Consider the following 21,839-nt stretch of genomic DNA (forward strand, 5'->3'; position numbering starts at 1 on the left):
AGGAATAAAGATAACTGCCTCTTAATGAGTCTACTTGGTCCTTGCAGAAAGAAAAAAAGACACTGTGCACCGGAGCTGTTTGGGAACATATGACCTAGATGTATTCTGCTGACTCAGACAAGTCCAGAGACACAGAATAATTTTAAATAATTTACACTCTGCTCCCATGCAGTTTAAAATTTTAAAAAAGAAAAGAGAAAACATGTTTGAGGGATTCCTGAGGGAGGGCAATGCTGTAACTAGAAACAGAACAAAGACACAGCACAACTCTATCAAAAACTGTCCATCAATTTATCTACTGAGATCAGAGAAAGAGTGAAGCACTAATTGCACTTTATTTCCTCTGTGGTTTGTCTGCATTGCTGCTCTTGCCCAAATTTAATTCATTGCAGTTTATTTGTTTATGCAGACTAATGTGAATATTTTTAAAATGCTTATAGGATAGTACAAACATTTTAAGATTTTAAGTGCCTGCAATGACAACATATTAATAAAAATGTAAACTGTTTCAGGACTATGACACTACTGTAGCTGGTCTCGTGTACATTTCCATCTCTGACATTTTTTCTACCATTCAAGGAAACTTCTGTCACATATGCCTACAAAATAAAAAGGCAGAGTGTTTATTGCTTGTTAAAATAGCACTCAATACAGACATCAGATTTCTTCATAGATCTTATAATTACATCACAAAATTCCAGCTCCAAAATAAGCAAGTACGTTCCTCTTCTCCCTCCACGATATCCTGAACAAGTAAAAATATGTATGTACATTTGGACTCCTTAGAAACAACCAACACAATCAAAAGTTTCTCCCCAAAAGCTGCTCATTTATTTGAAAGACAATGCTGGGGGTGGGGGTGTGTGTAAAGCTGGTTTTGATCATTAACTTGGACATACTCCAAACCATTCAAATTTGACATCTTATTTTTTTAAAGCAGTACCATTTGAACACACACTTCTCACAGAAAAGCAGCCCTCCAATATCAAACCAAAGAAAGAACGTCTTTTGGATAAAGGCTAATCCATAAAGTGGCAATTGTTTGTGAAGAAAACACTCAAGAGTTTGCCTGTAAACTATGAAGAGGTCACACTGACACTCAGACTTGCAAAAAAACTTCAAAAGACGGTGTGTGTTAAAGATGTCCTCTACCAACACAACATGGGGTGATAAATTGCCTAGAGAACCCACAGAACCTTTAAATTTAGGTAACATTATATTTAAGAATAATCAGCCAGTTGAGTTGAAAATGCATTAGGAAACAAACCAATCCTATTACAAGCAGAGTTTTGACTAGTGGGAAGGGACAACTACTATAAGCTGGAATTAGTTCAGCTGATAAAACACATCCCCCAGAGAACACCTACATGCAAACGAGCATATTGTGCCACTAAGTCTCAGTACATTACTGGTTCTAGATGAGTGTCCTGCAGACACGCATGAAGACAAAGCCCCACTTTAACTGCCACTCTTATTACTTGTGTGTCGTTAGAGCATTTGTGATTAAACTGAAATGCAACATAGAGCATTGCTCAAGCTTCATCACTAAGGAAACCATTTAGTATTTTGCTATTAATTATTCCAAGTACGCACATGTAATTTGCTGTGTTGGTGATATCAACCTAATTGCTTTCCAGCACCCTCAGAGCTCACATCTACCTTTGAGTAAGTAATCATTTAGTCTCTAAATTTGTCTTCTGATGCCTTGCCAGATAAGCCAAAATCTTGAATAACTTGCAGGCTTACTGTGGATCTCAGTATTCAAAATAAGTATTTACTTTATTCGAAACACAAACTAAATGGATTTATTTGAAATACATATGGCAGCTGAAAGACATTAGACATCCAACAGCCTAGAAAGGTTAGGATGACACACAGTACTAATTTTTATTACATTAAGTTCTTCAACTTAAATATCAAACATATTGCCAGGTAGGCTTAAAAAGATGGGAAATAATGCTTCAGGACTGTGTTACTGAATAAACTGAAAGATACGCAAGGCAGACTTTATGCAAGGCAGACATCACCTACAGACTGAGCAGGCAGGGAAAACAATGGAAAATCTGTAGGTATCTTACATTCTACAGACTCGTTAAGTCCTCCTTGAAATAAAGCAGGCTTATTTGTATTTGGGAGGCTTTTTATTTTTTCCTTTAAGTATATCAACAGTTACTGAACCAAAAAACAAATTGCCATTTTGGTAACACTTTTTAAGTATGCAAGTATGAGTAAGCTACTTTATTAACTACATTTCACTTCAACACACAGTATATTTCAAACGGGGGGGGGGGGGGCGGTACGTAACAGTTAAACACTGCAAGCTGTATATTAAACCTTGTACTGAAAATGTGACTGTCGTAAGAGTTAGCACTAGGATCTTAAATTACGTTTCTAGAAATGGAATCTAGCAAGCAGTCTACTACAGTTTAAATCTACTCACTTTGCCAGGTAGCAGTTTTTCCTAGAACCTCATTTGGTTCATTTTAAATATGACAAGGATGGCAGTTCATCAGATACACCCACAACTTGTGTTTGTCCAGAATGCTACTGAACTGCATCTTCCTCCAGCATATAACTAAAGCAGTCTCTTAGCAGCTATCTAAGCAGGATATTTCTACTTGCCTACTTTATTTTCCTTTTTCTTAGTTCAGCTTCAGGTTGTCCTCATTCTCATTTTCACACATTTGCTGCCTCTTTGCCCTCTCACAAGATACCATCCTGACTCAATATCAAACAAGCATCTTTCATGTACAAAAGGAACAGAATACTCCTCCTTCACAGTACCTCTGATAAATCAGACTAACTTACAAAACCACCCACTGTTAAACCCTATGCTTTTTTTTTTTTCACAGATTTGCTCCTCCAGTGAAAGGCAATCCTAAAAACCTTAGAAAACACTAGGAATGACTGCAAACACATCTCAAATAATACCTTGTTGCCCATTCACAGTCACAGCTCTTCACCACAGAGCATGTTAGCATACAGGCTTGATTTTCTCAACAGATCATACCTCAGGTGTACATTTTGATGTAGACAGTGTAAACCTACACTATGTCAACAGGCCCTAGATTTGATTGCAGACCATTACACCCACGGATGGGCCACTGCAAGTTAAGAGAAACAGGGACCATACAGTCTATTTATAGGCTATATCTAAAACCATTCTGCATATGAAAGCAGTAGAAATAGACCAACAGCTGTATGTTACACTATACTACTACATAATCATAGAATAATAAAATACTTCGGGTCAGAAGGGACCTTTAAAGGTCATCTAGCCCAAGCCCCTTGGCAAGAAGCAGGAACATCTCCAACCAGATCAGGTTGCTCAGAGCCCCATCCAACCCGGTCTTGAATGTTTCCAGGGATGGGGCATCTACCCTCTGGGCAACCTGTTCCAGTGTTTCACCACCCTCATCGTAAAAAAAAAATTCTTTCCTATATCTAGTCTGGTATCTACCTCCTTCTGGTTTCAAGCCATTACTCCTTGTCCTATCACAACAAGCCCTACTAAAAAGTTTTTCCGTGTCTTTCTTATAAGCCCCCCTTAGGTACTGGAAGGCTGCTTTAAGGTCTCCCCAGCGCCTTCTCTTCTCCAGGCCGAACAGCCCCAAATCTCTCAGCCTCTTTTCACAGGAGAGGTGCTCCAGCTCCCTGATCATCATCGTGTCCCTCCTCTGGACTCACTCCATGTACACAGGTCCGTATTAACTGCTGCAGTTTCAGGTAGTTAACAGACATCACACTCAGGTGACCTAGAATCACAGCAGGTACAAAAGCTGGAAAACCAGTTCTGAGCGGCAGCCACAGGTTAATATAATCCACTTGCTATCTTTTTATTTGACAAAAATGTACTACAGCAGGGATGCAGTACTGCATGTGGTCATATTTTTTCCAGAGTCTCCTGGTGACTATGGCACTTAGCTTAGTGTTCTGATACTATGAAGAAGCTTTGTTTAACAAGTTTCTTTATTAAGATCTCTCATTGTGACAAATCTCATTTAGAAACTGCCAAGACAAATTAATTCTATGAACTAATCACCATCACTGTCAATGGTAAAACAGACTGGCTCCTAAGTACTTTGATGCAGAAAAAAGGAGTAACATCCACCAGGCAATGTCTGGCTCAAAACAACACAAAGTAAAACAACAGGTATGACAATTATTAGGGCTTTATAAACACATCTGAACATCACTATACTCCTGAAACAGGGTGAACATGGAAGTGCTGTTGCCTAGCACCACCTCAAGAAAACTAACACATAAATCTTGACAGACATAAAATACTAATCTTCAGGTTGAAAATACCAAGATGTGGAACATTTAACTTTAGAGTATTTTCCATTTCACAGTATGAGGATCTTACAAATGCCAACGTGTATTAAGAAGGGTCACAAATTATAATTAGAACAACTTGCACTATTAGTGTCAAAATTTGTCCTCAATCAGATTTTTAGAGTGGTCAACGAGAAATAAAATTGTTATTCTTTAAGTCTGTACATAAAGGTTGTGACATAATCTAATGAAAGCATCATTTAGATGTCATTTTTCACTTATTTAAAAAAAAAAAAAAGGAACTGACAAATAATGCTGTTATAGCAACAGACACACAGGACAGACTGCAGAATCTCATCCTCCCCTCCTAAACACGTGACTGAGACTGAAGGCACACTCCTAGGAGAACAGGGATGTGCTTAAATTATTCAGTGTGTTCTGGAGCCCTCCCTCTGACCCAGGAAAACTGAAATAGCTACGTATCCACAGCAAAGCGCTCTGAGATTATCAAGAAAGAGTCTAAACTGGAGAAAGGAAGATTTTCATACTAACTTACTCAACATTTTGGGATGGGGTTTTTTGGTCTTTTTTGTTTGTTTTGGTCTTGTCTTTTTGTTGTTGTTGTTGTTTGTTTTGGTCTTTTTTTTTTCTTCCCTCCCAACCAGAATAACACTGTGTACTGCTTCTCTGAAAGCAACAATTTGGTACTGAAAAAATCTTTAGAAAAGAAAGTTCAATAATTTGACTGCTACAATAAAACTACTTACCAGAAAAATAAGCTTATCCTCCCATATCAAATAGACAAACTTTTTTCAAGTCAACTAATTTCCCTTGTTTGACAAAATACCCTGAAGACATTAAGCACACAGTAATCAACAGTTTTGTAAAGTTACAAATTATGTGAAAACTAACTTGCCAACAGTAGCTTTCATAGTTGCTGTCTCCTATTTATTAAAAAAATTACCAAAAATAAAAATGCAATATTATGAACTATTCGTTTTTTAAGCCCTTCTAATAACATATTGTTCAAGCAATTCCAAAGCTTATTTCTAAAACTGTAAAACTGCTTTTGCCAAGAGCAAGTTCTTTTCTCTGTCTTTTCTTCAGTTGGAAAACAAAACAATAGGCTTATAATGAAAGTACAGCACTCACTAAGAAGCAGTGGGCAATAAAAAGGATTAGTGTGAGAGAAGAGGGTCAAAAAAAGGGTCTGTCTTGAAATTTAACTCATGCTTATTGAGCTGAATCAATATTTGCTCTTCAATTTTTAAATACTGCTAACTTAATGCCCTGCAACTTTATACCAAAATAAGCTAAAGATGCCCTTAAAGTCATATATAAAAACGCTTTGGTTTTAATATAAGTTAGGTTAGCTAGGGTTTCTGAAACATTAATTAAGATTTACACCAACAGAAAAAATTCTGAAATAGCTATTCCTACGTGTAGAGCTACTCCTTTCCTAACAAGGCACCATTTACAACATGTTAAGTGATGCACGTGTACAAACAGTTCTGCCCTTAATATGCTATCCAAAATTTTTGTTTTCTACACCAATATAGTCTCTTGCCTAAAAATTTAGTAATACTCAGTCACCACACTTAAGAGCAATACCAGATCGGTAAAATATATTACATGAGAAGTCAGTGTAGTGGGTTTGTGTGGCAAGGTTTTGGCAGTGGGAGGACTATGGGGTAACTTCTGTGAGAAGCTGCCCGAAGCTACCCCCATGTCTGATAGAGCCAATGCCACCCGGCTCCAAGATGGGACCGCCACTGGGCAAGGCCGAGCCCATCAGTGACAGTGGTAGTGCCTCTGTGATAACATATTCAAGAAGGGAAAAAATGGCTTGAAAAGCAGCAGTGGAGAGAAGAGTGAGGATACATGAGAGGAACAACTCTGCAGACACCAAGGTCAGTGAAGAAGGAGGGGGAGAAGGTGCCAGAGCAGAGGTTCCCCTGCAGCCTGTGGTGCAGCCCATGGTGAAGCAGGCTGTCGCCCTGCAGCCCACGAAGGCCCGTGGAGGAGCAGAGATCCACCTGCAGCCCGTGGAGGATCCCACGCCGGAGCAGCTGGATGCCGAAGGAGGCTATGGCCCCATGGGAAGCTCACACTGGAGCAGGCTCCTGGGGGGACCTGTGGACCCATCAAGGATCCACCCTGGAGCAGTTTGTGAAGAACTGTAGCCCATAGGAAGGGCCCATGCTAGAGAAGTTTGTGAGGACTGTCTCCCATGGGAGGGACCCCACCCAGGAGCAGCAGAGTGTGAGGAGTCCTGCCCCCTAGGAGGAAGGAGCGGCAGAGACAATGTGTGATGAACTGATCACAACCCCCATTCTCTGAAGACGGGAAGGGTGGGGGAAAGGTGTTCTTGATATTTAGTTTTGTTTCTCATTATCCTGCTCTGGTTTGATTGTTAATAAATTAAGTTAATTTTCCCCAGATCGAGTCTATTTTGCCCATGATAGTAATTACTGTCCTTATCTCGACACACAAGCTTTCCATTATATTTTCTCTCCTTCAACCACTCAGAGAGGAGGGAGGGTGAGCAAGCGGTGACGTGGTGCTTAACTGCTGGCTGGGGCTAAACCACAACAGCCAGCTACCACTGTTACAGCTCCTTTTCACAAGAAATCAAAACACCACTCAAACAGATATTAAGGAAGAAAAGTTCAATGAGACCAAGCAGTCAGCACTGACAACAGAAAAGCACTCACCTCATGTTACTACGATACAATTTAACTGTAAAATTTGCCTTATATTGATACGAATTGACTCATAAGCTGGCAAAACTTCAAGCTTGATCAAGCCAAACCTTCACCTAGGAGCACAGCTGCTGCATTCATTACTCAGCATAGCTATGTTTCCAGCATGGATGGAACCATAAAAAGCACTTTGCTTTCCTTCAGCTTAGTGAGGTTGCACAGACAAACTTGTCTTTCAAACATTTTCTAAGTTTGTCTTCAAGATTTTTGTTGCCGTAACTATCAAGCCCTCTGAAGCACAGACATAACCAAAGTATTGTACAGGGTGAAGTCTAAATCTCTCCTAACCCCCAGTTTTCCAAGCACACCTGTGATTGTCCTAGATAACCTATTGCTAATGCTGATGATAATCAACATTCTGGTTTTGAGACAGAGTGGGTGTCCACAAAAACAGGGGTGGGACAGTTAACACTGGGGTTTCATCTCAGACCTCCACAGCAGTTTGGTCAGAACACCACTTGTACTGATCATAGAGCCTAATTTTTCCATCCTCACTTCTATGCTTTCTGCAAATTAAAGCTAGTCTGGAACAGGTGCTTTAGGTACGACAAATACAGAGGCTGCTAAACTCCTTGCTGATAAGTTCCGAGTGCATTCTGTTGATGACAGCATTTTCTTTAACGTTTATATTGCAAAAGAGATTTGAGCTGCTATTAAAGTCCAGAGAGCATGTTAAACCTTCTACGAAGGCATACAACTTGTTTCTATCTATTAAAGGATGACTTCTCCTTACTGCATTTAGGGCTTTTATAAAACAGAAACCCAGCTGTGTTAATACTTCTGAAGTATTTCAATAATGTTGAAAGATTTCAATAAATCTGTTTTCATTGCTACCAAAAAGGCCAAGTGACCTAACGTGCAAGAAACATTTACAATTAAAAACTGAGAGGCAGTATTTGAACAAGGGTCCTCAGATGTCAATCAAGGTTGTCCCATTAGCAAAGGAAGAATATATCGAATAGGCCACACATTATTTATTCCCAACTCTTCCATATTTTTCATGAGGTGGCAGGAGAAAGATCAGTTACAACTGCGAAAACTTTGTTCAAGGTCCAGTTTTTTGTTTTGAACTTCTATTTTAACCTTCAAATTAAGATATTTCCTGTGCCTGAGACAAGCTTGTATTTCCATTTACAAATCAAGCCTAGTGTCTTATGCGCATAGAGACATGTGATCTCTGCATCCTGCAGAAAAGCAATGTTTCCAAAACCAGAAATGAAAAGCAAAATTCATTCAGCTGCAGCCACAGAACAAAGACAGCAAACTGAAAGGCACAATAATAATATTGTTGCCATCTCAGGAAACATTGAAAAGTTATTTTTTTAATTGACAATTTGGACAGTTTTAATGCATGACTTATCAGGCGAGAGGAAGGTTGCATTTATTAAGAAATTAGAAAGCAGAGACTGTTCCTGAATATAAAGCACAAAACCATGCCAGATCTGCATGTCCCTACAGTTTGGACATTTCACTATTAGACCTTAGTCAAACCGTTTGACTCTTTCCTTACCACCAATGGATGATGATACCAGCTTACTACTTGAAGGTCCACACTCAACTTTCATTGTCTCTGTCCCTCTAAGCTGTGTTTGAGAAGATATCTAAGAGGAGTTAGCAGCAGCTGAAACTTAGCAATACACTCCATTTGGTGATTTAACTGAGCAAATGCATAATAGGCCTAGATGGAATTGAAAATATTTCTCTTGCTGTATGCGGGAAAAATTGCAATATTCCTGGCAACAGCTGCCAGATTTCTTAAGCCTGTCTAACAAATTAGATACCAGCCATCAAATGAGCATGGTGAAGCTCTTCCACATTTAAAGTCCTAACAAATGGCATGATTTCAGCTGTTACAAAAGTTTACAGTCCCTTGACCAACGGGCTCTGTTTTAATTGTCTAAAATAGCATTGTTTAACCTTTCAAAGTAAGCACCTTTCAAAAGAAGACAGGATCTTATTTTTTTTGCCTCAAGTAATCTGAACTATGTCAATGAAAATGTAGTTCTATTTAAAAACAAATCAGGGTCAGTCGTCCAGAAGACAACCAATTTCAGTCTCATTTCCATCACAGGCTCTGCATACAGGGAAAATTCATTATTTATACAGACTTTTCACTGAGTGGATGTCAGTGCACTTAATTAAGTCTCCAAGCAGTCACAGAACTCTGTTCCTTTTGTAGCTGCTATTCCAGCCTGCAGTCTAAGGTCATATCTGTAACACTCTCCATTTCGTAGAGAAGCACCTGTTTTCCCATTTCTGTCGCTGGGGTAGGGACTCTTGTTAGGAGATGCTGGCATCTAAAGCATCTTTGTACAAGACACAACTTCATAATGAGAAATCACCAACTGCTGCATAATACTTAGCCATGTAGCTTTCCCTTTTTGTATAGGGCAAGCACAATCCAGTTTTGTCATTCAGTTAGGTCTTCATCACTGCACAGGAGAGACCGTCTACCTCCACACAGAAGTGGCTAATGCACACTGACTGGCAGTCATTTCAAATTAGCAACGTAGTTATGTTAACAAGGAGTAAAATTAAAAGCATCAAGTTGGAAGTCTCAGTTTAGTTTAAAATACAACCTAGAACAACAGCAAGTGTTGCAATACTAGCAACAGAGACTGCAAATGTTAGGATGTCATGCAACACACTGTGGCAGAAACCAGCCATTTGGGTACCTTACAGAGGCAGGTGTAGACAGCAATTCTCTGCAGTTTCTCAATCTGCTGAATTTATAGAAAGAGAAGGCCAATACATGAGCTTCACAACTCTTTAAGTCCATAATAAATAAAGAAATTATTACTGGAAGCTTCTAGTATAAACTAGCATACTTTCTTATATGGAAGCTGCATAAAGCATTCATGATTGATGACTTCTGAAGGGGAGGGTGGAGAGCCAAAATCAGTACCCTTTACCAAAAATACCAAACTCAGCAAAAGTAAACAAAGGGAGCTTAAACCATGCCCTACTTTACCAGGAAAAAAGAGAGTTACAAATGTCTTCCAAAAAAGGAAGTTACCATAAAAATCTCAAACTCTAAGCATCATAAATACTTTTCTGGGGAGGACAAAACCTACTCATATCAATGAAGGGTTTCCATCCACCACATTTGCCTCAATATAACACCTGTCTTTTAAGACTTTGTAAGCTCTGGTATCTAAACTGCTTGGAAACGTTCACAGAAGTATGAAAGATTTATGTTAACTTCAGTTTTGATTAATCTCAAATCAGTGGAAGTCCTGTGTTCACAGAGATCAACTTCCTAAATAAACATGACTGAGTGTTTGTTCTGAGACTTCTTTTTGTTTGGCTGGAGGGTTTGGGGTGCATGTTATGAATAAACCTGCATGCTTAGAGGTGCTTTAAATCTCTAATTCTAAAACAGCTTTTAGACCAGTAATAGTCTATAACCAAATGAGTCAGCCACTCCACTTCCCACAAGATCCTATGTTTATTATCTTCTAAACTACTGAGTAAATTTAGCATACACAGATAGTGTGCATCACAGATTTTACCAAGTGTACCACAGCAGTCACTTCTCCAGGATTATTAAAGTTCCACATCTTACAGGTATGGATGCCTTTACTTAGTTCTAAGAACATTTTTCATAGGGACAGATTTGTACCTATGTGCACTCGTAGGATCAGGGCCCTAACAAAGCTGTCTTCTGACTCAGATGCTGGTTTAATATGATATTTTTTCGCCTCTAATTATCAGGACTGGAGAAAATGCCTTTTTTTTTTTTTAAGGCAGGTTAATCATAGCCTCTATCTAGTATTATTATAGTAGCACAGACAGAGATCTCATTTGTGCAGACTCTTGCAGGAAGGTACATACCTCTGCTCATCAGGCTGCTCGAGCAAATGAACCCATTGCATACCTACCCGAGCCTAACAGCACGCTTTGAAATGCACATGAAGGCACCTAGATTTCAAGGTGACGATATGAAAAGGCACCTTCAAAAAAAAAAAAGAAGGGGGCGGGATGGGGGGGCACAACCCACGCTGGGTCCTCAACCAGCTGGAGGGAAAGCAGCAGCGAGGGCAGCCAGGGAAGACAGAGACCGGAGAGCCTTGCCTGAAACTGGGAGGCAAGGGACAGCCAGGGATGGCGTCTGCCGATGCCAGCCCCAAACATCAAGCCCTCCTCCCGCCCTGGACCCCCTACCCGCACCCCCGAGACCCAGCCCCCCCGCCGAGCCCGCCGCCCCCGCGGCCGAGGGGAGGCCCCGCGGGGCAGCCATGTTACGCGGTGCCCGCAGCCCCCGCCCAGGGCGGCGCGGTTCCTCCCGCCGCCGCGGGAGCAGGTGCGCGGAGGGGCCGAGGGACATCGCCGCCGGGGGACGTCGACCGCCGCCGACTCTGGGAAACCAGCTCTGCGCCATCCTCCCCCGCCATCCCTGCCGGCCCCCTCCATCCCTCACACCGCCGGCGCTGACGGGGCGAGCCCCGCCGGGCAGGTCGCTGCCCGCAGCCCCCGCACCCCCCTCCCTTGCCGAGAAGTAAGGCACTGGCCCGACCCCACTACTTCGCGGAGGAAGGGGACCGGGAGATGCCACCCTGCCGCGCCGCGTTACCGTTACCGGCACCGTTACCGTGCCTCACCCTCCGCTTCGTTCCGCTCCGCTCCGCTCCCCTCAGCCTGGCAGCGGCGGCGGCCCCTACCGGTAGGAGCAGGCGCGGCACGCAGCCCCCTCCCCTCTGCGCGCGCAGCCGCCGCCGAACCGTTCCGCACGGCGGGGCCAGGCCGTGGCGGTGGCCGTGACCGTGCTTTGGCCCGTCCCCGCGTGGGTCAGCGCCGCACGGCCGGCCCACCGGCGTCGCCTGGGCGGAGGTTGCCTCACGATCACTGCGGGCCTACGGGGACTGCCCGTTTCTGGCGTTTCACCGCGAAGCTGGCCGGCTGGCCTGTTGGCGCCAAGCCCTTCCCTCAGAGGCGGCCCTGCTCTTGCCCGGGGTCCTCCCGCTGGTGGCTGCTGGTGCCTCTCGTGGGTGGGTGTACCCTCAAAGGCCACGCCGGGGCAGAGGCCGCCGAAGCACAAGGATGTGAAGATGATGCCGTGAAGAAGCGACCACCCATGCGTGGGTGGAGAGCACAGGTCCTCCCCTGGCCTGTCTTGGGGACCAAGAGGGGGCACAAACCCTGCCTTCGCGTTAGATGTTGGAAGAGAAGGGGCTAACTTGTTCCGTTTTAGTCATGTAATTGGATGTTTAACTTGTGTTCCTCTGTCTCACACACTGGATAAGTCTAAAAAGTAAAACAGGCAATTTAAAATGTGGCTGCTACTGCGTTAACCAGTCAAACTGACAGATAAGGAGTCAGCCAAACTTTGCAAAGCTGAGGGGTTGGTTGACCTCACAGTCAGGGACTTTTCTGCATGTGCTGCTCCTCCAGCGGCTCAACCCCTGGGGACCTCTCGGCTCTTTGAGTGCAATAGCATCAGCAGCACCAGGCCAAGAGCACACAGCACTGACCGTCCCTCTGAGTCCCCAAGCAGAGCACAGCACGCCTCAGCCACAGCACTTGGAGCAAGTGGCTTGCTCTGTTTGCCGAACCCACCCAAATGGGGCTGTCCCGCGTGCTCCATCCTCGGCACGCAACTTGTGCTTCCATACACAGGTGAAAATAGTTTCACTGCTAGGTGTAGTCATGGAGGCCCCTGGCTACCCATTTAAACTACTCTGGTTTAGGAAAACAAACATGGTTTGCTGGTGTCAGGCAGCACCTTTACATTTCTGTCTTCAAGAAAAGGAACTTCGCTCCATACTACACCAATGCCTGCCTCAGACCAGACACTTAGCGTGGAGAAAAAACTGCCAAGGTGTGTTTGATGGGAAAACAAGAAGGTTAAAAGGAAGCTGGGGAGGAGGTCGGAAAGGCAAGGATGAGCCAGTAGACAGAACAAAGAGGATTAAAAACTAAAGTGTTTCAGTGCAGGAGCAGGAAGAAGTAAGTATGTCAGGTTGGTGCAGCAGCGTGGAACTTGGGGGAGGCACAGAAAATGCAGAAATCTGTAAAAGAGCTTTGTGCTTAAGTCCAAAAGGTTTATTCTCAGCTATTGCCTCATTTCACAGGTTTTAATGCTTTTTGGCAGCAGAACTAGTTACCTGAAAGTACCCAGCATGTCAGCATGTCCTCCATAGTGCTGCACAACTTGGTGGTCAGATTCCTGAGGATATTTCCTTTTCTTCCTATTTCTCTTCAGGAGCCTAACTCATTAACATGGGCCAAGCCAGCCTAACATATCTGCAGAATCAATTGCCGCAAAAAGCACAGGACTGACAGTCACTCCAAATCTCAGTTAGTACTACATGTCATGCACTCCTACAAGGTAGGAATCAAGACACTTAAATCTCACACTGCTTATTAGAGCAGTAGATCTAGTTTAATAATCTGGCGAAAGAAAAACAAAAAGCCAGACAGAATCTGCATACAGGACAATACATGAAAATAAAATTTAGAAGGAAAAATCCTGGAACCATTTGCAGCAAAAAGGATTTCCTCTCATCACCACAAGCAGCAGAAGGATCCATGAGTCTGCATGTGTTCAGAAATTAGGGATAAGCTTTGGATACTGTTGCTGTTAAACTTAATTGCAGACCAGAAGTTGCAGCTTCATTACATAACCAAAAGAGAAAGTAATTTGGTGTTCCCAGTCAAAATCTCAGTGAATGGGAAATATTGTGGCATCTGCACCTTTTGGGGGTGTATCAGTAACCTGAATAGGGACTAATTTAAAGTCATTACTTAGCCTCAATGCTTGTGATTAAAAAGCAGGGCTGATCATTAGCAACAGGAGCCCTTCATACTCTAAGATCTTCCATTATGTATTTCAGACAAGCAAGACCTTTGTTTTCCTCTGCTATCCGTTTGCTGTCATCAGAATTACAGTTCAATGTGTTCGCAATACAAAAAAGGCTGGATATCTCCTGCTTAAAATATCCAGCTGAAAGGTGAATTGAATCACTGAAAAACTGAGGAGTTTATATCAATTAGATTGTAACAACTTCAGTCGAACATAACAACCCAAATTCCTTGCTCTGGATTTACATCAAGGATGAACTGCGTCACAGGCAGCTTGCTTCTTAGAATAGGAAAGATAGCCGATGAAAAGAGCAGGTGCAATTTAAAAGGGGGTTTAAATTATATCCTATAACACACCACTTACATTACCCATATTATGCTCACTTAGATGACTAAGTCTGTTCTCTAATTACACTGGAGATGATTATGGCTGAGTATAATCTACCTAAGAATTATTAGACTGCCTACAGAATGATTACATACCGGTGACACAGAAATCTTTGATGCTTCCTTTCTGTGTAAGCTGTCATAAACTGTGTAAAGCTGCAAGGATGAATGGTTAGAGAATGGTCCTGGGAATCAAGAGAGCCTGGGGTGGATGTCATTCTGCCATAAGCTTGCCGCTTGGCTTTGAATAAATCTTGTAACCTCACAGCAATTTAATTACCTCATACATGAAATGGGGAGAGCATTTACTCACAGCTGCATCTTTGAAATCTTTGAATGGAGATTGCTGCGTAAAAAGAAAATACAAAATTATAATAATTAGGACAAAGCCACAATGCTTATCTATTGATTATTTGCTCTTTGTCTTTAATAACATAACAGCAGAATTTATGGATAGTAAAGAAGTTGTTTTTTCTCCTGTAAAAGATCACTTTCCAATGGGATGCAACATCAAAGGAGGAGAGTGGGAAGGACACATCTTTAGAAAAGAGAGTTTCAGAAAACCTTTGTTCCACGTTTTATCTGTGAAAGGAAGAGACCAAAAGGCAAACACAGCAACATATAGCTTAAGTTACAGTTTATTTTTGTTGTTCTTTAAACACCTCCTTAGTTGGAGATCAAGGCCTATTCAGCAGAACTGCTACTCAAAATCCTCAAGACACTGCAGCACTGATCTTTGATTTATCATTTCATATTTTCTTTTGCAAGTTCAAGACGGCAGTCATGCAGGCATACAACCGATGGAACTAGTTTTCTTAGCAGTGTTTAGAAGGAGAGAAGCTGGCTTTTAATACAGATGGTAAAAAAAGACCATCTAACTGTTGAAATTGTATTAAAAAAAAAATATGATAGATTTTGGCAAAAGGGTAGTGCAGGCAAGAAAGCCTTTTTGCTGGTATTCATTTTTGTTATTTCAAGCCACTATGTTAGTCTTGTTCTCTCTGGTGGAGCACTGATCTAGAGTTCCTAAAAATCAGGTGAACTAGGGTCGTACAGAACAAATGCACCTGGTTGCTGCCAAGTCAGAATTCTAAGCCTATACCCATAAAGGCATCCCACTAAACTTAAATGATTCCTCTTACAGTGAGTTACAGGAACAAAAAGCTTCTTGCCTACCTAGTTAGTAACATTGAAATACCCTGTGAGCTCCTAAGATAACAGTTACACCATAATCCAGCAGATTTGACTGATGTAGTAGAGCGAATCTAAGGAGCAAAAAGCATCCATGGTACCTGGGGGCATGTTTTGGGCTTTTTATATAGTCAGGAGATGGAGCAGAGAGTTGAGAGTACTTCTCCCACAGTAAAGGTGTCTTCACCCGTAACAAAAAAAGAGGGTGGCAGGTGCAATATTCTGGGGTGAAGCAAAGATGTCACCTGCTAGGCTCAGTGAATGTTGAAAATGAAAAAGAGGCAAGAAATCCTGGCTGTAGCCCCTTTATCCAATTATACCATTGAAGATTAATCTATGTAAATGGCTGCAGCTGTACACAAGATGTCATTCTAGGCACAATGGTTGGCTTAGACGCCGAGCTCTTACTCATGCAGCACAGAAGGTGATTCACAAGCGACATAACAGAACACAACTGCTTAGCCAGTGTCACAGGGACAGAAGACAGCATGCCACAAGGACTCTGGGAGTGCTGCAGTTACCCTCAGTGTCTAGAAACCTGTCAGGTACGGCACTGAACCACACAACTCAGCTGCTCCTTTGCCCATTCAAAAAGGTTGCCTTTTTCTGGAGCAATGGTTGGATTTATCAAAAAAGCATCTGCCTGTTGCTTTGTTTTAATAAATTTTACGGTTTTCCTTGTTCATAATAACCTGTGACAGCATACTTATTTTTGTAACTCTAAAAGGTACGTATTTATTATTATTGGCTTATAAAGTCCATGAGCCTGGAGCTTTTTTAGTGTGCTGGAACAGCACCTGTAACAATGAGGCTAAAATACTTGACAATAGCTTAAGACTCTTAATAATAAATAGTCAAGGTGGGTGGAAGAAGGAAGTATATCATCCTGAGAAGATAAGCCAGTAATGACAACAAAGAAGCAGAAAATACAGAGACAGCAGCATTACTTCCTTATACAATGATCCTGTTTAATCTTCCTGTATGCTTCCGTTGTTATGATGCTGCCTGTACAGAAATGCTTGTAGCAGACCAATGAACTGGAAAAGGCATCTTACTTCCCTCTGCAGGAAATGCACTATAGTAACTCTGTACTATGTAGTTAGTCTTATTAAAATTCAGTTTTTCTGAAGCTTAGCATTATTCATGAAATTGCAACTGCTTAAACATAAATCCGTAAGAGAAAAACAATTCTGGTGTTATGCAAGTGCTACAGGAGTTCATTAAAGTGACAGCATACCTGAAGCCGCTTTATGTAGTATTTTAGTGTGTCATGTCTGAAAATCTACATGTAAATTGCTGCAAATTAAGTCACTGCACTTAAAGAGGAGATGGGACTGTAAAACAAGGGACAGAAAGTGCCACTACGTGATTCATCAGCCATCTGGTGCAGTGCAAATAGCATTCCTTCAGGGGAGGTTACAGTCTTCTCATCAGTTACCACAGCAACAGGTTTGCTGAGTAGGCTTAAAAAGTTATGCGTGTGTCAGCAACCTTTTTTTCTCCTCCCATACACATCGTACACTGGGGGCTGTGAGCAGTGGAATGTCCTTCCTAGGCTACGTACGTTTTTGCTGCAGCATTTTCCATTATTCTGCTCTTCAGGAGACTTAAAACTTGGGCAGTTGTTTGTTTTGGGTTTTTTTTTGTTTGGTTTTTGTTTTTGTTTTGTTTTGTTTTGTTTTTTCCCTCCAAATGTTACTTTAAAGCATCCGGAATCCCCCAAACCGCTCACTGATTAAGTCATTTTCCTCATATATGGACGTGGTTCAGTAGGCATGGTGGTGTTAGGTTGACAGTTGGACTTGATGATCTTGGAGGTCTTTTCCAACCTTAAAGATTCTATGATTCGATGATGCACAGAAGTAGTAGATAGCTGCAGATGGGAAGGGACCTCTGATAACAGAAATACTTCAAACTAAAATAAAAGGAAAGTAAAACAAAAAAAATCCTTTGGTTCCAGCACTTTCAAAAGGACAGAAAAATGATCTATTAAAAAAAAAAAACAAACACACAGCTGATTATCTTTCTCATTAAAAAGCCCACATTTACATAAATGGCCTAGTCCAAAACGTACAACTGAAAAAGAGTAGTTAATGGGAGATGGGAAAAATAACAAAGCTCAAACTGCATTGTATGTTTCATGCTGGTTGCATGTTATTCCTTAGGTACCTATTTTAAAAAAGAGGTGTCAACAATAAGTTACCCAGGAGGTTTTAAACTTCCTTATATTGGCTGTGGATGTCAGCCAAGAAAAACTGGATGGTATGGAGAGCTCTTCCCTTGCCTTTCTATTTTCTCTCCTATTTCCCCACAGTGCAAGGGCCCTGGTGTTTTTTCCAAGCCTGTCCTTGGATTTACCCCTGAGCAGTGATGTGCCAGGGCGAGCTTGGCGGGCACTGCCCATGCGTACCTGTCCCGCCCCTGTGGCAGCTGCCTGCTGAAGAAGCAAGGTGCGAAGATTCGAAGCCAACAGAGCCTATCAATTGGTGTCCTAGGGCCCACCTCACCAGCTTGCCCTCACACAGCCCCTCCGCTGCATGAATGGCGGGTTGTGGCTGTGAAGGGACGCCATGGTGAGCTGGATTTGGCCCCGGTTAGCAATAACAGGATCTGGTACCAAATGAACAGGAGCATGGGCCATTCCTGCTCCCTGTGTGCTCCTATTGCAGTTCATGCTTGTGCGTCAGCTGCAAGATGAGTACCGCATGTCTGGGAGCTTTGCTGCAGCCTGAGTTTTGCAGAAGCAGAGCACTGAATTATTTCAGAGTGCAAGCCTCCATCGTGATGTCCACATGACCGTGCTAAGCCCAGGTTTTAGCCCAACTAATAATAGTGACAATAGCAATGAGGACGTGATGGCACATAAGAACCATTTACTGGATACAAATTCTTACCTTGGGTTAAAAGGAAGGAACATAGCCAGTCGTACCTCTCTAAATATTGTGGTCAGTGTTGCTAAGAGTAAAATCCAGCAGGACATAATTTTCTTTAAGCTACAATTAGTTTGTTAGCTATAGTCATATAGATTCCATACGCAGAGAGGGACATAGGGTCACTAAGAACATTTTGCTTTGTACTTACGGAATAAAAACCCATTCTCTAAAGACACATCCCAGTGGATTAGACAGACTAGAGCTAAGCTGTGCTATTTACTCACAGAGACAGCAGGCCAAGCATGCAAAAGAAATAGGTATTACCTAGTTCAGGGGAAAAGGCAGAAGAGGAAACATCAGCTGCTTTGAAGAAATTTCAATGGCAATAAAATGTAAGAGGACAGGATTGATTTAATGCTTTCAGTTTCATTCCCAGATGAGGAATCAATTATCCTGTGTCATTTAATCTCCTTAAGCAGGTCATGACATGAACTAGAAACGAGAAGCATTGTATCTAATATGAAGAGCAGCTCTTAATGGTAGTTAGTATCAGCCTCACATTATAGAAGAAAACATAACTGGGATTTGGGGAGCTCTGAAAAAGGTGGCTCCACTAGATTTCCACAGACAGATCCTAATATTGTAAAAGTGGCTTTGTTCATTGTTTACCTAATGGAGGTGCAGAGTACTTAGAAGAAAAGAAAAAAAAAACAACCAACAAAAAAAACCCCAAAACACTAAACACCCCCCAAAAAATATATCCCTGTGGACAAACTCCAGCTCTCCAACAGGAACATGGCCTTCAGAAACCTTGCACAAAATTACTTAGAATCATAGAATAGTTTGGGTTGGAAGGGTCATCTAGTCCAACCTCCCTGCAAGGAGCAGGGACATCTCCAACCAGATCAGGTTGCTCAGGTCCTGCCCAACCTGGCCTTGAATGTTTCCTGGGATGAGGCATCAACCACCTCTCTGGGCAACCTGTTCCAGTGTTCCATCACCCTCATTGTAAAAAATTTTTTTCTTGATATCAAGTCTGAATCTACCTCCTTCTATTTTAAAACCATTACCCTTCATCCTTTCACAACAGGCCCTGCTGAAGAGTTTCTCCCCATCTTTCCTATAAGCCCCCTTTAGGTACTGGAAGACCTGACATGTTTCAAACTATCTTCTGGCAAATTTCTCACCTAAACCAAGCTTCTACTGTTGTTTGTTTTTTGTTTTTTTTTTTTTTTTTACATCATTCAAGAGAATGGAAATACCACATGGCTCCTAACCAAGTGCAACCTCTAGCTAAACCAGTCTGTTTTTGGAACAGAACCTCCCAGAAGGAAGCAATGTGATGCAGGAGGAGGGTCCATCTGAATCCCCTCCAGGCTGGGAGATCTGATAATGAAGGTCCTTGTCCTTGTATATACAGATATATAGCTTCCTACTGAGCTTTTCAGTCACATTTCTTGTGTAAAACTGTTGACATAATCAAGCACAAGCATGAAAACAGAAGCAGGATAGCTAAAGAAAGATCCTTATTTTGTCAGAGTTGTTTTTCCTACGTACCAGGAGAAAAGTAGGGCACAGAATGTAAGCATTATGATTAACTTTTGAGAGGCTAAAATTATCCAGGATTATATAAATATAAGCAGTTTTTGTTTTATTTCCTGTTACCAAAACAAGTTCAGTGTTGAAGACAAACAAAAGGGTTTGGAATGGTGGGTTTTGGTGTTTGTTTTTTTTTGTTTTGTTTTTTTTTTTGCAAAAGCTCTATGATAAGGCCGATGTATTTTTAAGAAGCAAACTCAACATACCTATTCTGGCTATTCTTTAATGGACCTTGGAAATGTTAATTTGAACTTTGTCATAGAAGTAAAAATCCGTGTAGAAACTGGCTGAAGTAGTGATTCCTAATCAAAGACAGATCAGGAACTAGCCTTATTTTTTGCAGTACCTACGTCAGTGGTTGCCAATGTTCTTTCTTCCAAGTAAGCAGGTGCCAAAGGATCTAGTAAACAAAATCTTTTGCATGTCTCACATTGTTCTGTGTGCTTCCACTCTCTCTCACGACATTTCTTCTAGCTTTGGACCTTTTCCTGGAATGCCCCAAAGCAATGAGCTCTCCCCATCCTGCTGATACTCACCTGCCATCTGAAACTGGGATTTCTGGATCACAGGATAGACCACCTTGTATCTAACAGCAGAAACAACGGGGTGTAGGGAGCATGTACAACAAAGACAACTGTAGTTTAAAAGGCTGACCTGTAACCTCCTATTTTTTACACTGAAATACTCAGGAAACATGCTAGGGATCATTTTTGTTCTAAATGCCATGAAGAAAAAACTATGGTAGCAGTTTGTTCAATAGGTACTTAACACTGCAACTTTATGACTGTCACACACAGTACTCACCAAAACATCACTGTACTGGGAATGTTACTGACAGCACAAGGCCATAAGGTACTGAAAAGCAAAGATTTAAGACTCAATAAAGCAATGCCTTCGTTTTCAACACTGCTTTCCTTGTCAGTTATCTCAAAGAAGTACACTTTAAAAAACATTTCAGACCATAAGCACCATTCCTGAAGCTTTGCCAAAAGCTTTCTTGTGTCATTGCACTGCATATCAAGAATTTTCAAATAAAATGAGCTCTGAAGGCTGCTTCTATACCTACAGAAGGTAGTAGCTCCCACTGTAATTGCTACGTAGTGGCTGTGAGTGACAGGCTGCAGTTCTAAAAACCATCAGTACATATTTTCCTATGCAACCACAAAACAATAAGAAGTGTGTGAAGGCAGTTATAAGCTGCAGGAGAAAAGTGCTCTGTTTTGAGCCGTTAGGGCTTGTTTCTTCAGGGCAAATACACCTTGCATTTCACATGCATGCCAGCCAAGATGTTGCTGAGTGTAACTGAAGTTCCAATATTCCTTGTCCCCTTGGAGGACAGGCAGCTGCCTGCCTCTGCTCTCCTGCAGGTAGCGAGCTGGCTCCTGCTGGCACTGCAGCAGTATGCGTCTGGATTAACCAGCAGATGCAACTGAGGTTAAGACAGGCAGTGCTATTTCTACCTAAGAAATCCCTTCATCTTCATAGAACGACTTTTAATGAGAACAAATGGTAATAAAGTTGGAGTGGCTTCTCAAATCTGCTGCCGATTCTGCACTTCTGAAACATTTTTTCAGTTAAATTACAGAAGTTTTAACACAGCTACCAAGAAAGGCACTAAGAATAAAAGCCATCCACTCATCTGTCATAAACCTACACACAACACCAAATAAAGCATCTTGGTCCTGCAGCTTTAATACTCTGCTGGCATTAACAAATTAACTACATGTTCACTGAAAGTTATTTTTATGAAATGCTTTAAAAATCCAAGCAGAAGATAATGCATATGTACATTTCACAGCATTCACTGACTCTGAACTCCTATTTAATACAAAGGGAACAACACTTGGCCCTTACTGACAACACATACTGGCACCTCATTATTTAAGCTTAACTTCTTATGTATTTGGACAGTAATCTGGGCCAAGTTTTATTTCATGCTTTTATGCTTTCC

General features: G+C 41.8%; 1 protein-coding gene across 3 annotated transcripts in view; it reads right to left on the reverse strand.

Moving 5' to 3' along the window:
* Nucleotides 1-11,786, reverse strand: part of SCRN1 (secernin 1) — a 41,759-nt gene extending 29,973 nt beyond the window's left edge. The window contains exon 1 of one of the 3 annotated variants that reach the window (XM_086742598.1): nt 11,639-11,786. The gene's annotated coding sequence lies outside the window, so the exon portion shown is untranslated. Of the gene's footprint in view, nt 1-11,610 lie in introns of all 3 variants that reach the window. The other 2 variants (XM_086742597.1, XM_086742596.1) reach the window with 2 other exon arrangements.
* Nucleotides 11,787-21,839: the final 10,053 nt, after the last annotated feature.

This window comes from Chlamydotis macqueenii, chromosome 2 (assembly GCF_036417535.1).
Source record: "Chlamydotis macqueenii isolate bChlMac1 chromosome 2, bChlMac1.mat, whole genome shotgun sequence".
In the NCBI taxonomy this organism is placed as follows: Eukaryota; Metazoa; Chordata; class Aves; order Otidiformes; family Otididae; genus Chlamydotis; species Chlamydotis macqueenii.